The sequence below is a fragment of the Cetorhinus maximus genome, chromosome 25, assembly GCF_964194155.1.
Source record: "Cetorhinus maximus chromosome 25, sCetMax3.hap1.1, whole genome shotgun sequence".
NCBI lineage: Eukaryota > Metazoa > Chordata > Chondrichthyes > Lamniformes > Cetorhinidae > Cetorhinus > Cetorhinus maximus.
In genome coordinates, this window is record NC_135903.1 from 10,769,355 (window position 1) to 10,783,855 (window position 14,501).

The window sequence follows — 14,501 nt, forward strand, 5'->3', positions numbered from 1 at the left end:
TGGACCCTAAGCTCTGGAATTCCCTCCCTAAATCCACCTCTCTTTCCTTCTTTAAATCAGTCCTTAAAACCTATCTCTTTGACCAAGCTTTTGGCCACCTCTTGTAATGCTTCCTTATGTGGCTCAGTTCCAGATTCTGTTTGATAATGCTCCTGTGAAGTATCTTTGGACATTGTGCTAAATTAGAGGTGCTGTTTTATTGCTGATGAAGGCCCTGACTTTTATTGGCATATGGTTCCTAGATCCCAGTAGCTCTCTAGCAAGTGGCCATTCCTCAAGAGTAAATTCCCCAATCTCTCTACTGCTCCAATCTGAGTGCTTGCAGACAATTTTACCACGGAAGCTGCCAAAGTCAAGTCCAACCCTGCCCTGACCTGATATCCACACATTTTTCACTGGAGAGTCTCAGGAGTGGGAGCTTGTTTGAAATCACCTCCCTCCCCACCACCAGACATCCCAGCTTGCCTCCCTAACTAACCTGGGGAGCTGAGGCCAATGACTGCATTCCTACTATAATCCTGGAACTGGGCTTTTCCTTGTCTGTATGATTCCATGCGCAAATTTACCATTGAGGAAGCTCCATGGTATGTATTGAAAAATTAGTACAACACGATGTGACAGCTGAATAAATGGAGCCTGCTGAATTCAAACTTTGGCTCCTGTGTGTTTTGGCAGAAGAGCTGTGGAGAATGCCTTGACAAAAGCATTGTGACTGTACCAAGACTGAAGCAGCAGAAATGATCATGGCTGCAAAATATTCCCATGGACAACCAGTTCAGAAGCCACAATAAAAACTCCATTCATTCCAGATGGAACTTTGGAATGTATTTTTCCAGCCTCAGACTGAAAATTTTAAGCTTGCTCTATATCAGCACAATTCCATCTCACCTACGAAGGCAGTGAGTTGTTGCATTGGAGCCTGTGGCAAGCTAACTCATGACAGCAGTTAGAGGGATCCCACAAAAGGTCTTGGCCTTAAGTTCAGGGGAAAGGTCAGACAAGGGTCCCATCCTTAATCATTATCCAGTGACTCCTATTGGAAACTACTTGTGTGGTCATCTTACTTCAGCAGTTTGCAATACCAGCTGGTGTAACTGGGACTTGATCAGTTTCATGAGTGCAGAAGTTCGAGTCAGCTCTGGTCTCAAGGCAGCCAGGCTGGTGTGCAGGTTTGCAGAGTATGGGATGTATCTATTGTAGTTGAAAGGGGTAGCCCTCATATCTCTGCATCAGAATGTTTTGGGTTCATGTTTTGGTGCAGAGACCAGATCAGCTTATTGAATGGCGGAGCAGGCTTGAGGGGCCAAGTGGCCTACTCCTACTCCTAATTTGTATGTTCTCACAGTCTATGCTGATACTGCTAGTGTAATTCCGAAAGACTGCTGCACTGTGAATGTGCCGTCTTCTGCTTATGACATTAAGCTGTGGCCCTGCCTGCCCTCTCAAGTGGACATAAAAGATTCCAGAGCCATTATTCTTTATTGAAGAGCAGGGGAGTTGTCCCTGGTGTCCTTGCTAATATTTATCCCTCCACCAACATTACTAAATACAGTTTATGTGGTCATTAACTCATTGATGTTTGTGGGAGCTTGCTGTGTGCAAATTGATTGCCGTGTATCCTACATTACAATGTGACAGCTGAATAAACGGAGCCTGCACTTCAAATGTACTGCACTGGTGTAAAGTGCTTTCAGCCTGAGATCATGAAAGGTGCTAAATAAATATCTTGTATTGTTTAAATTTGGAACCAGGGTGTTTGTAATCTCTGTGCAAAGATTGCAAAGGTCCTCAGGTTTTAACTTCAAAGCAGAGAATAAAATGGATTATTTTCCTAGTAAAGATGGATTTCAAGCCCATGCTCTAATAGCAACTTTGAGTCCATCCTCCATCTCAGCCCCACCTCTTGTCCCAGTGCCACTCCTGCAAGTAGATGATGAAGGTACACTTATTGCCACAGGAAAATGAGATACTGTCCTGATGCTCCTACAAACTCAGCAGCCATTGCCAAGTGCTCATTTTTGGAGTCCCTTGTCTTATTCTATCCACTTCAGCTGAATATTTTTTCCACTGAGGGTGCTCATTGCTGGAGCATGATTTTGTGGACACTACCACCCACCCTGCGTCTCACACCCAAGTGGTCATTCCAGTTAAGCTCAGGTAGTGAGGGTGGGAAGGCAATGCAACCATGGTAGGCATCATGTCCACACTTAATTCTCTCCTAACTCGATACCCAAGCCCATGTACCTTTCAACAGGCTTCAACAGTTAGTGACCAGGAGTGAAAATCCTGGCTGAATATAATTCTCTGTTTTGCCCAGACCCTCCCATTCCCCACCGTGTGTGAGTGTGTGCAGATAAAATCTGGCACATTGTTGATCTGTGTGGAATTTTTTAAAATATAAATTTTGGGTGCCTTTAAGAAATTCCATTTCAAATACTGTCAGAAATACATTGACAAAACATGTGGAACATTTATTAGCTTATTTTAGAGAGTGTAATAAAACAGGTCCATAAATTTAAAACTGAAACTGTAATGAAAAGTATGGCATGCACTATAAAAAGTGTCATTTTTCACTTAATTACATTTTCTGTTCATTTCTATTATGGCTGATTTCTAAAAGATGCTATAGATATATATGCTCAGCAATAAGAAACACATTTAGCCTCTCAGAGGAGTGTGGGTTTGAGACTTAGTTCAAAGCTCCCAGTCTCCTCCTTTCAAAATTTATCCTTCAACCAAGATCACTAAAACAGATTATCAACTGATTATCACATTGCTGTTCATCGGAGCTTGCTGTCCACCAACTGCCAGCCTGCAAAGTGTTTTGGGATTTCTTGATGTTGTGGAAGGTGTTATATAAATTTCTTTCTTTCTAAAATGATTGGTTTATTTATTTTCTGGGTGAACCTTTGACCTTCCTGCTTCTGCCTCGGCAGAGTACAGTACAGTACAGAGAGGGAACTGGATTGTCAGAGGTGAGGCTTTTCAAAGAAATATTGAATGGAAGACCTTTCTGTCTGCTCAATGTGACAGAATACCTCTATCCTAGGGGAGGCAGTGGCATAGTTACTGTGGCAGTGGCATTGTCACTGGACTGGTGTTCTAGAGACCCAGCGTAATGCTCTGGGGACCTGGGTTCAAATCCCACCAAGGGTGGTGGGAAATCAAAAAAAAAAATCTGGAATTAAAAGTCTGACGATGACCATGAAACCAATGTTGATTGTTGTAAAACCCCAGCTGTTTCACTAATGTCCTTCAGGGAAGGAAATCTGGTGTCCTTACCTGGTCTGGCTGACATGTGACTCTTAAATGCCTGAATGAGGGCAATTAGTGGGCAATAAATGTAGGCCTAGCCCTTGACACTCACTTCCCATGAACAAATAAAATTTTTTAAAAATCAACAATATTACAACACTTCCAAAGTACTTAATTGCTTGTGAACTGCTTTGGCACATCCTAAGGCACTATATAAACTATTTATTTCTTTAAACTGGGCTCCTATTTCAAAACATCCCCCCCACCCCACAAACTCAAAATACACAAAATCCCTTGTCCTTGCTAACCTGCTTTCCAAGGACTTTAAAAATGCTGTTAACTCCCGGATCTGTGCCAATCCCTTCTGCCACTTACAGACCAATTAGCCTAACATCAGTAGTGGGAAAATGCTAGAGTCTATTATAAAAGACACGGCAACAGAACACTTGGAAAGCATTAACGGGATTAGACATGGGTTTATGAAAGGGAAATCATGTTTAACTAATCTACTGGAGTGTTTTGGGGATATAACTAGTAGAGTACATAAGGGAGAACCAGTGGATGTGGTGTATTTGGATTTCAAGAAGGCTTTTGATAAGGTGCCACATAAGAGGCTAGTGGGCAAAATTAAAGCACATGGGATCGGAGGTAGTATACTGGCATTGATTGAGTATTGGTTGACAGACCAGAAACAGAGAGTGGGAATAAATGGGTCTTTTTCCGGATGGCAGATGGTGACTAGTGGTGTACCGCAGGGTTCTGTGCTTGGGCCCCAGCTATTCACATATATAAATGGCTTGAATGAGGAAACCAAATGCAATATTTCCAAGTTTGCTGATGACACAAAACTGGGCAGGGTTGTAAAGAGGATGCAAGGAGGCTTCAGGGCAATTTAGACAAGTTGTGTGTGTGGGCAAACACATGGCAGATGCAGTATAACGTGGATAAATGTGAAGTTATATGCTTTGGTGTGAAAAACAGAAAGGCAGAGTATTATTTAAATGGTGATATATTGGGAAACGTAGATATACAAAGGGATCTGGCTGTCCTTGTACACCAGTCAATGAAAGTAAACAGGCAGGTGCAACAAGCAATTAGGAAGGCAAATGGTATGTTGGCCTTCATTGCAAAAGGATTTGAGTTCAGAAGTAGGAATGACTTACTGCACTTGTAGAAGGCCTTGGTGAAACCACACCTGAAGTATTGCTTGCAGTTTTGGTCTCCTTACCTAAGGAAAGATACACTTGCCATAGAGGGAGTGCAGCAAATGTTCACTAGGCTGATACTGGGGATGGAAGGACTGTTGTATGAGGAGAGATTGGTTCAACTGGGTCTGTATTCACTAGAGTTTAGAAAAATGAGAGGGGATCTGATTGAAACGTATAAAATTCTAACAGGGCTAGACAGACTAGATGCAGGGAGGATGTTTCCCCTGGTTGGGGAGTTTAGGACCAGGGGCCACAGTCTCAGAATATGGGGCAGGCCATTTAGGACTGAGATGAGGAAAAATTTCTTCACTCAGAGGGTGGTCAACCTGTGGAATTCTGTACTTCAGAAGGCTGTGGAGGCTGGGTCAGCGAGTATATTCAAGAAAGAAATTGATAATTTTTTGGATATTAGGGGCATCAAGGGGTATGGAGGGAAAGCAGGAATATGGCAATGAGATAGAAGATCAGCCATGATCATATTGAATGGTGGAGCAGGCTCGAAGGGCCGAATGGCCTACTCCTGCTCCTAGTTTCTTTGGTTCCACCCACCCTCAGCACCAAAATGGTCCTAATGAAGGTGACAAATGACCACCTCTGTGACCATAGTGAACAATCCCTCCTTGACATCTCTCCAACCTTTGACATTGTTGATCACGCCATCCAGTTCCAAAGGCTCCTCTGTTTTCCATTTTGGTGCAACGTCCTCACTCAGTTCCACTTTTATGTGTCTGTCATGGCCAGAACATCTACAACAATGACTTCTCCCCCACCACACCATCACTCCCAGAGATGCAGGGTGTGCAGTAGCCCACTAATAAGGTCTAGTTTGCAGTCTAGAAACTGTGAACTTAAATCCCATCATGGCATTAGAAAGCTGTCGGGTTGTCTCAAAAGACCTGAGCTGAGATAGCTGATCATGTCTGGGGCAAAAAAAAGGGTGATTAAAGGTGGAATTTGCAGTTAACTTCAGTGACCTTGGACTATGGAGAGGAAAATGCAGTTAATACCCTCGTAATCCTCTGGGAATGTCTGGATATCAAGATAAACCATGAAAATGCTGAATCAAGACACCCTCCAGTTAACTAAACCATGATAGGGACATAGGAACTTGAGTAGCCTGTTCTGCCACTCAACGAGATCATGGTTGATCTGTGACCTAAGTCCATATACCCACCTTTACACCAAATCCTTTAAGACCTTTGGCTAACAAAAATCTACACATCTCAATTTTAAAATTAACAATTGATCTAGCATCAGTTGCAGTTGGAGAAACTTCCACCACCCTTTGCTGGAAGAAGTGTTTCCTTATTCCACACCTGAAAGGCCTGGTTCTAATTTTTTAACTTGTACCTCCTAGCCCTAGGCTTTCCAACTAGTGGAAACAGTTTCTCTCAATCTGCCCTGTCAGTTCCCCTTAATATCAAAACTCACTCTCTGCACTCAGGTAGGAGAAAGGCAGCAAGGCATTGGAAGATGATCAGAGGAGGTGTTCCCCAACCTGAGTCAATGCCTTCAAATAGAGAGTGCTGGGAATTGGGGGGATAGGAGAGGGGGTGCAATTTTTTCAAAAAAGATGAGACTTTAGAAGGGCTGCTTCAGAACTTCACCATCATTTAGAACATGGTATTCTTGTTCCAAAATAGTTACACAGGTACCTGGGAAGCACTGAATTTATCAGCATTATGTTGCATGTATGCACATGTCTATCCCATTTACTGATTTCCTACACTAATGTTCCTCATGTCAAATAGACCAAGTTACACAGTGAATTTGTGGACTTTTGAAAATCTTCAATTTCATGCTTGCAGAACCAACTTCTTTTAATTTATTGACAAAACCACATGAAAAGCCAGGGTCACAGGAAAAATTACATCGCCAAAAGAGATGGAGTGAAGATGAAGTTAAGATATAGTAATATTGGGCTTGTGTTTTTATAAAGACTGCAATTGTAGGGAAAGTAAGGTAAGACTGAGGAAAACTATTAGTTCCAAGTGTCATCCCACAGTGGAGAAATTGCTCTTGTGAGGGCTTGTATGTTGCTGTTTATATCCACTGCTGTGTTGTCCCTGGTTTGTTTGATATCATCTTACTGTGACATCATAAAGTTCTGCTCCAGTGACATCAGGAGTGGAGGTATAAGCTACATTCACTATATAGTTTACAGGCATTCTCCTTTCATCATAATATTGAACAACCTAGCGAGTTCTTCATGATTTTTTATTTGTACAAGTAAGAGTGACAGTGCTCTCTCAGGAGGCAGGTAGTTCATTCAATGTGCTAGATTGTTCTTGGATTTTGAGGGTTTGGTCAGATGATTGCAGTTTCGCTGTTTCTGTCGTGTACTTATTTGCATCTCCTGTCAGGTATCATTCACAATTATGTCCGGAATGTGACAAACAGGGAGCAAAGTTGAGTTACATATTGAATAGTGGTTAGAAAACTGGATACTGGTCACTTGCTAACTCCCTTGGTCAAGGAACAACACAAGAAAAACACAAAATTATAAGTTAATGATATCTGTAACTGTCTTTCAAAGACAATTTCCCCCCTCTTGGTCAAAATTCTTGGTTGATTTATAATCTGTATTTCAAGAGAGTGGGTTTTGCTCTGGTGCTAACCTGACTGAGCCAGTAGCCAAAAAGCAAACAAGTATGGCCTGGGGATAACTGTCCATTTACACTGCACTACAAGGAGGTACCTGACCTTGACTTGTTGCCTCCTTGTTGCTGAGACAGATAGCTCTACTAAGTAGGGGCTGATCCTGTGTACCATCACATAGCCCTGTATAGAGCATAAATGCCAGTTGGTCTGAATGGCCTGTTTCTGTGCCGCACACTGTATGTAATAGGGTGCTTTAAAGCTGGTATTTAGAGAATAGTTGGCCTAAAATTATTCTACAGTTTTTACATTAGTTTTTTTGGAAAGGAGCTCTTTATGCATGAACATAAGAAATAATAGCAAAAAAGCGTTACTTCAGCTGTCCTTATATGGAACACGTGCAACCTACATTACCATAGACTATGCCCCATCCAAATATGGCAACTATCAGTCTTTCAAACTAACAGCAGGTCCACAGTGTGTTAGCTTGCTAGCATCGAACAAGAAAACTCTTTTTATCTCACTGGGATTGGAGGTTGAGTCGGTATTAACCAATCACAGCATTTTGAAGGCAGACTAGGTAGAACCATTCAAGCTTATTAAAGAGAAGGTCATCTTAAAATTAATTCTCAAAATGTGAGTGTTGTGAAAGACCAGCATTTATTGCTCATCCCTAGTTTTCCCCAATGTATACAACTGAGTGGTTTGCTAAGCAATTTCAGAGGGCAGTTAAGAGTCAACTTGATTGGTGTGGGACTGATACATAGAAACAGGAGGAGGCCATTCAAACCTTCCAGCCAGTTCCACCATTTAAGTAGTTCATGGCTGATCTCTGTCTTAATTCCATTTATCCACCTTGGCTTTGTAACCCTTAACCTTAATGCCCTTACCTAACAAAAATCTATCAGTTTCAGTGACTGCAGCGGTTCTACGCAGCACCTCACCACCACCTTCTCGAGGGCAATTAGGGATGGGCAATAAATGCTGGCCTAGCAAGCAACACCCACATCCCGTAAATGAATTTTTATTTTTCGAAATTTTCAATTGATCCCCCAGCATAAAAAGCCTTTTGGGAGAGAGAGTTCCAGTAATCTTTTTATGAAAAAATGCTTCCTGACATCATTCATGAATGGCCTGGCTCTAATTTTAAGCTATGTCTCTGTGTTCTAGAGTCCTCCACCAGAGGAACTAGTTTGTCTCCACTTACCCTATAAAATCCCTTAATATTCTTGAACATCTCAATTAGCTCAACCTTAATCTTCTACACTCAAGGGAACACAAAACCTATTCTATGCAACACGTACTCATAATTTATCCCTTAGCCCAGGTGGAGTCAGATATAGGCCATACTGGGTGTTGACAGGAGGCTTCCTTCCTTAAAGAGCACCCATGAACCCGTTGGATTTTTATGACAATCTAACAGCTTCATGGTCACCTTGACTAAATAGCTATGGTGGGATTTAAAGCTGTCAAAAGCAATCAAACTTCCAATTTGACTCCATTGGCACTTAAGAAAGGAGTATTAAGATGAGTTGATGACTTCAGAGAGTTCCAGTAATGGGTGTGTTTATTTAGTGTTAGTTCCCAAAGGAAGTACACATGACATGCTACTAAAATAAATGTACCAACTACATATTTTCCTTGGAGAAAAGTCATGAGACTTGCCAGACTTTTAGGCTTATTTACTTTATGATTGCTTGTAGCCACTTTGTGTAAGTGAGGATATTCCTTGCTGTGAATTTTTAATTGGCTTCATTTGGCTAGCATTGCACCTATAGACTTGATATTGTTTTGGAAACACAAAGGGGAGCGGAGGCTGAATGGTGTTGGGCGCTTCATCTAAAAAATATCACCCAGTTTGCCTTTTTAGGATTTTGGTATAGTGTAGTCCTGTGATTTGTAATGAGGATAATTGACTGGCTGGCATGTGAGTACAGTGCCAAAATATGCTGCATAACTTTCAAAGCTGTTTACAGTTTGTTATCAATGCTAATTCTGGTGGTTCTTTTGTTACAATGCAATAAATTGGAAAGAGCCAACACCACCACATGGATAAAAGTAAAATACTGCGGATACTGGAAATCTGAGATAAAAAGGGAAAATGCCGAGAAAGCTCAGTAGGTCTGGCAGCATCTGTGAAGGGAATTTTGAGCCCATATGACTCTTCAGAGCTCTTCACACAGGTGGATGTAAAAGATCCCAGAGCACTAATTCAAAGAAAAGGAGGGGAGCTTTCTATGGGTTCTTGACCAACATTCCTCATCTACCAGCGCACTAACACAGATTATCTGATCATTTTCACATTGCTATTTGTGGGAGCTTGCTGTACACAAAGTGGCTATAGCGTTTCCTACATTGCAACAGCGGCTACATTTCAAAAGTACTTCACTGGCTGTAAAGCATTTTGGGATGGTCAGGAAAGATGCAGTATAAAATATGAATTGCGTAAAATGCTAATCATCATTGCGGCCGCAACCCGCCCCATAAAAAAATAAACCTTCACATAAGATGGTATCCAAACATGTCTCAGAGAGTTTCCTGAGAAGATTTCAAAAGCTGAATTTTAGTTATTTAATTCATATATATGATTTCGGTCAGGGTAAATGAACACACCTGTGTGGAGTGATTTATTTTAACCGAACCCTCCACGCGGGAAACTGGTGGGATCAGATTGGCCGCAAGTTTTATACCCCGTCTGATTTTACTTTACGTTAAAGACAGTAGAGACTAAAATCAGATGTGTGTAAAATTGTTTCCTACTCGGGTGGGTTCAGTTGAAATTACACTGTGTGAAACATGAGATCATGTTTAGGTTTGGCACTTCGCTGAAATTCAGATCTAAGACTGTATTTTGATGATTATTTACTTTCACTCTCTTAAGATCTATAAGAATTTTTTGCATTATGTTCTTTTTAAGTAATCTTGAATTAAGCGAGCCCTCAAACTGAATAATCGCCTACCCGAATTTGGATTATTTTGGCGTCTGGGACACAGATTGATTCCGATTGTGAACCTTTTTTTTAAGTGTAGGACGCACAGCAGGTTGGGAATGTTGTAGCTGTGGGTTGAAGAGGTTTCTGTTCACAAGCTAACATAATTTATGAGTTGGTTTCCCAGTAAAAGGAACTGGACCCCGTAAAGCTGCACTGAAGTCCCTATATCGACTTTTATTTTCATATTAAAAATATCTGTAACCCTTACAGAGAAGTTATTTTTGGACTGCAAGGTAGAATTACAGCAGGCTCCAAAAGGCAGTAAATAAAAGTGTCAAAAGTCAATATTTCTGGGGTGGGGTTGGGAAGCAATGGGTGCAGAGTATGTCCCCCAGACCTCACTGGAGATAAATCTTATGCCTTCAGAATTAACATTCCCCCTTTACTCGTTTCTAAATCTCCCATTGCTGCAAACTACACTCTTGTGTAACTCTGATTCAGTGCTCTGTCAGGCCAAAGCCATTCTTCTAAAACTTTTTCACTTAATATTTCTCCAATGAAAATCAGCAGGCTCCTTTTGGAAGGGAGGGCGTGGTGTGTAGGGGGATGGGGGTGGGGGTACGGCGCTTAAGGAGCAATGTAACCAAGCCAGATTCTGTTCTTCACTGTCAATTGATTATCCTCCTGTGGAGCACCTTGTGGTTCAGTGGGCAGCATTTTCCTTGTGGGTTCGAGCATCATTCCAGAGACTCGAGCACCGAGGGAGTGATTCACTGTTGGAGGTGCTTTTTGATGAGATGTAAAATCTAGGTCCTCTCTGCCCTCTCAGGTGGGTGTGAACCTCTACCAACATCATTTAAAAATGAAGATCTGGCCATTATCTCATTGGTGTTTGTGGGAAGTTGCTGTGCGAAGAGTTGGTTGCTATCTTTCCTACACTGTAACAGTGACTATGCTTCAAAGGTACTTCAACTGTAAATAGCTGCAAGAGGTGCTATAGAAATGCAAGTCTTTCTTGGGTTTTTTATATTAAAGGTGCTATATAAATGCACCCTGTTATTCTTCCTGATGGATAAGTGGTCGGAAGTTTGGGAATTCTGGCTATTCCTTTCTACCCCGAGCCGAGAGCTTGTGGGCTCAACTAATTCATTATGACTATGCGATCAAACCTGAATCTACTGGTGTCTGCCGCTTGAAGCTTCACCTATTCAACTAGTAGAAACAAGGCCTGAGCTGAGATCTTCAGCTTTTTAAAAGGCAGCGGTCTTCCTGTTTGGGTCTTGGGCGCTGACGGGTTAATCAATCAATAGCCAATTACAGCCATCATTTCACTCAGGATTCTCCTCGTTGCATTGTGATTGGGTGCCATCTTCAGGATGTTCCAATTCTTTGAGGATGGAATACTGAGCTCAAGATCGCTAGGTGACTATATGTGCTTTCACAAATCTAACATTCCACTTCATTCAACTGTCAGTTTCCTCCTGCCCTGATTGTGCTGAAATCTTGTCGAGCTTTCACGTCCCAGTAACTGCTGAACTTAAAGAACTTCCAGTGCCTCTTGGTTTGCATCTCTTTCCTTATTTTTTTTAACCCACCCACCTTTTATTTTATTTCTATCTGCCCCATCTTTCCCCTTTCCCTTTCCGTCTTTTTCTTCTCCCATGTTCTCTTGAAGGCACTGGAGCGAGTTTTTAGGGGTGTAGGGCCTGTCCCTGGGTACCTCAATCCGTGACAGCGTACTTCATAAGTGAGCGTAGGGTTCGTGTGTGTTGGCCGCCTGGGTGTCCCTAAGAATGGTCCTTGAGTACCATATTCATTGGGATTGTGGCTCTTGACAGGAATTTAGTGAATAACTCAACTCTAAGCTGCACCCTTTTCTCGCCTGAATCCCCTGGACAGAGCGTGCAATAGACAATTCAGAAGAAATGAGCGTCATCGGACTCTTTTTCTTATGTTTTAGCAGAATGAAAGATCTTCTGAGGGGATTGCCCCAGGGATCCTCAAAAGAGGGCCTGCAAAAGGGGAGCCCAGGAACTGTGACTCTCAGCGATCTACAGGATGACAAGGAGAAGGATTTTGAGGCAGCACAAGAGACTCCTACAACTGGTAACCGGCGTAACACCAGTACTGATGATCTCCATAAAGCACGAGTTAAGATTATGAAGAAAAAGAGGTAACTAGCAGACAAAAATCTAACTTGATCTGATTTTTTTTTGTTCCAGATGGTAATCTAGTTAGCGAGCGAGTAGATCATCATGAGTTGCGGCATTGGGAGGTCCCAGTTTATGTTGAGTTGATTGCCCTTTGTCAAGCAATAGTTAGGCATTTCAGTTGGGCTCTCCACTTGGGAGGCTGGGGGTGGGGGGTGGTGGTTGGAGGGGGTGGATAGGGATTAATTCCGATTTCTGCTCCTGGTTGCTGATCATTGCATCCTTCCGGGGCAGCATATGACTGTAAACTTTAACTGAGGAACGGGACTTCACTCAACTGTGAGGTTGTCTGTGTTGAATAGCCTGTCGACGATCATTCATATGAAGAAAAGTCAGAAACTGTGGGCTGTGATTCGCTTCCTTCAACAGAGGATGGGGTGGGGAAACACTGGGAGAAAGAACAATTTCAGTCAATGCAGACTAGAAAATTCTCCGATAATAAACTTCTAATTATTTTCCAAATGAATTTCTCCCCATATAGTTTTGAACACTTCTGTCAAATTTCCCCCTAATCTTCTCTGCTCTAAGGAGAACAAATGCAGCTTCTCCAACCTTGCTACATAATGGAACTCCCTCATCCCTGATGTTATCCTGTTAAACCTCCCCTGTATCGCCTCCAGGGCCTTGATATCCTTCCTAAAATGTGGCGCTCAGGATTGGCGTGGGAGGGCAGTGCATCGCGAGGACGGATATATCAGTGACCAATAGTGGGGGTGGGGATGAGGTCGTGTGATGCACTCTCTCAGAATACGTCCAATCAGAGTTGCCAACCTTGGCTTCCATGAGTTTCCAGTCTATATGCCACCCACGGGAAACATTTGCCATCAGCAGCACAATCTCCTAGAATTAGGCACCCACCCCTGCCCCCATGGAACATTAGGAGAAAGTGTTCTGAGCTGAACCATACCATCCTTTACCAGGACACATGTGAACTAGGCTAACATGAGAACTTTTAGAATGAGTGATAGTGGCAGTTTGAGACCTGGTTATCATTTGGTGTTCAGTAGAGAGAGGAGCTTGTTTTAGGAGGGAGGAATAGTATTATTTGTTAAACTTTGCATCAGTTGTGAGTTTAGCGACATTTTGATTATTCAGCTAAGACGTGTGGAAATAAAAGAAAAATTAACGGATTCCACGCTTCCTTCATTCCACCCCAAACTCTCTAATGCCCCGCAAAATTGTCCTACAGCAACAATGAAAAATAAAGCAGCTTAGAGGAAATTTCAGGAATGTTGCTCTCAACCTGAGACAACAGGGCAGGATTAACATTGACCTACACAATCAGACGTCTGGATTCAATCAGGGAGGATAAGAAACATCCAACTAGAGGCATATGAGGACTGGCGGAGGAGTGCCTGTATCCCCATGTGAGTCAGTGCTTCAGGGGAGGAGGGGAGAGTGTTTGATGGGCAGAAGTAATAGACACCTTGGAGTGATTTAACCTTGAGGATTCAGTTAATGGTTAAAAATCAACCTCAAGACCAAACAAAAAGAAGGAACTTTCCTTTAAAGGACATTGACTGTTGGTCTGTAGGGAAAGGTGTCAGCCAATATTGGTATATTGGATGTCGCATTTCCTGACATAACCACAATCAATGTACTTCAAAAGTGCATCATTTGTTGTGAGGTGCTTTGGGACTTGAGGTCATGAAAGGTGCTATTTATGTGAAAGTTCTTTATTTTAATTCTTTTTTTCATTCTCTGTCTCGGTTTACATTATTGTTTGAGCTCCTGAATTTGATTACTGCCTTGTAATCGCTCCCATGCATCTTTTAAATTAACCTAATGATCCACCTGCAGTGGTTGATATTAATCATAGGGTTTAAAAGTCTGTAGACGGTGGGAGGATAGAGAGGATAGAAAGAAGTAAGGAACTGAACAGCCATGAGTTGGAGTGAGAAATTGGACAATAAAGTCTTGGTTTTAACTGGGAAAAAGTACTGGGAGTAGAACACGTGAGCTTCAATTAAGGAAATGAAATAATGGGATAGTCTGAGAAAGAACAAGGGAGTGACCGGTAAACATGAGGCAGAAAGAGTAGGAGGGGAATAAGTGAAAACAGAGTGACGGGGAGAAAAGAAGAACAGAGGAATGAAGAGGAGAGAAAAAAGACATAAGACAAAAGGGGATGGGTGATTGGAAATGCACGCCAGAATTCAACCTTATCTCTGCAGCAATTCATGTGGTGTTTCAGTGATGTGTCAATGTTCAGTGTCATGGACTACTAGATAACAATTTCTGGGTGTTTGTAATTACATAATATTTAAATGAAGATAAAATCAAAAACTCCCCTGCTG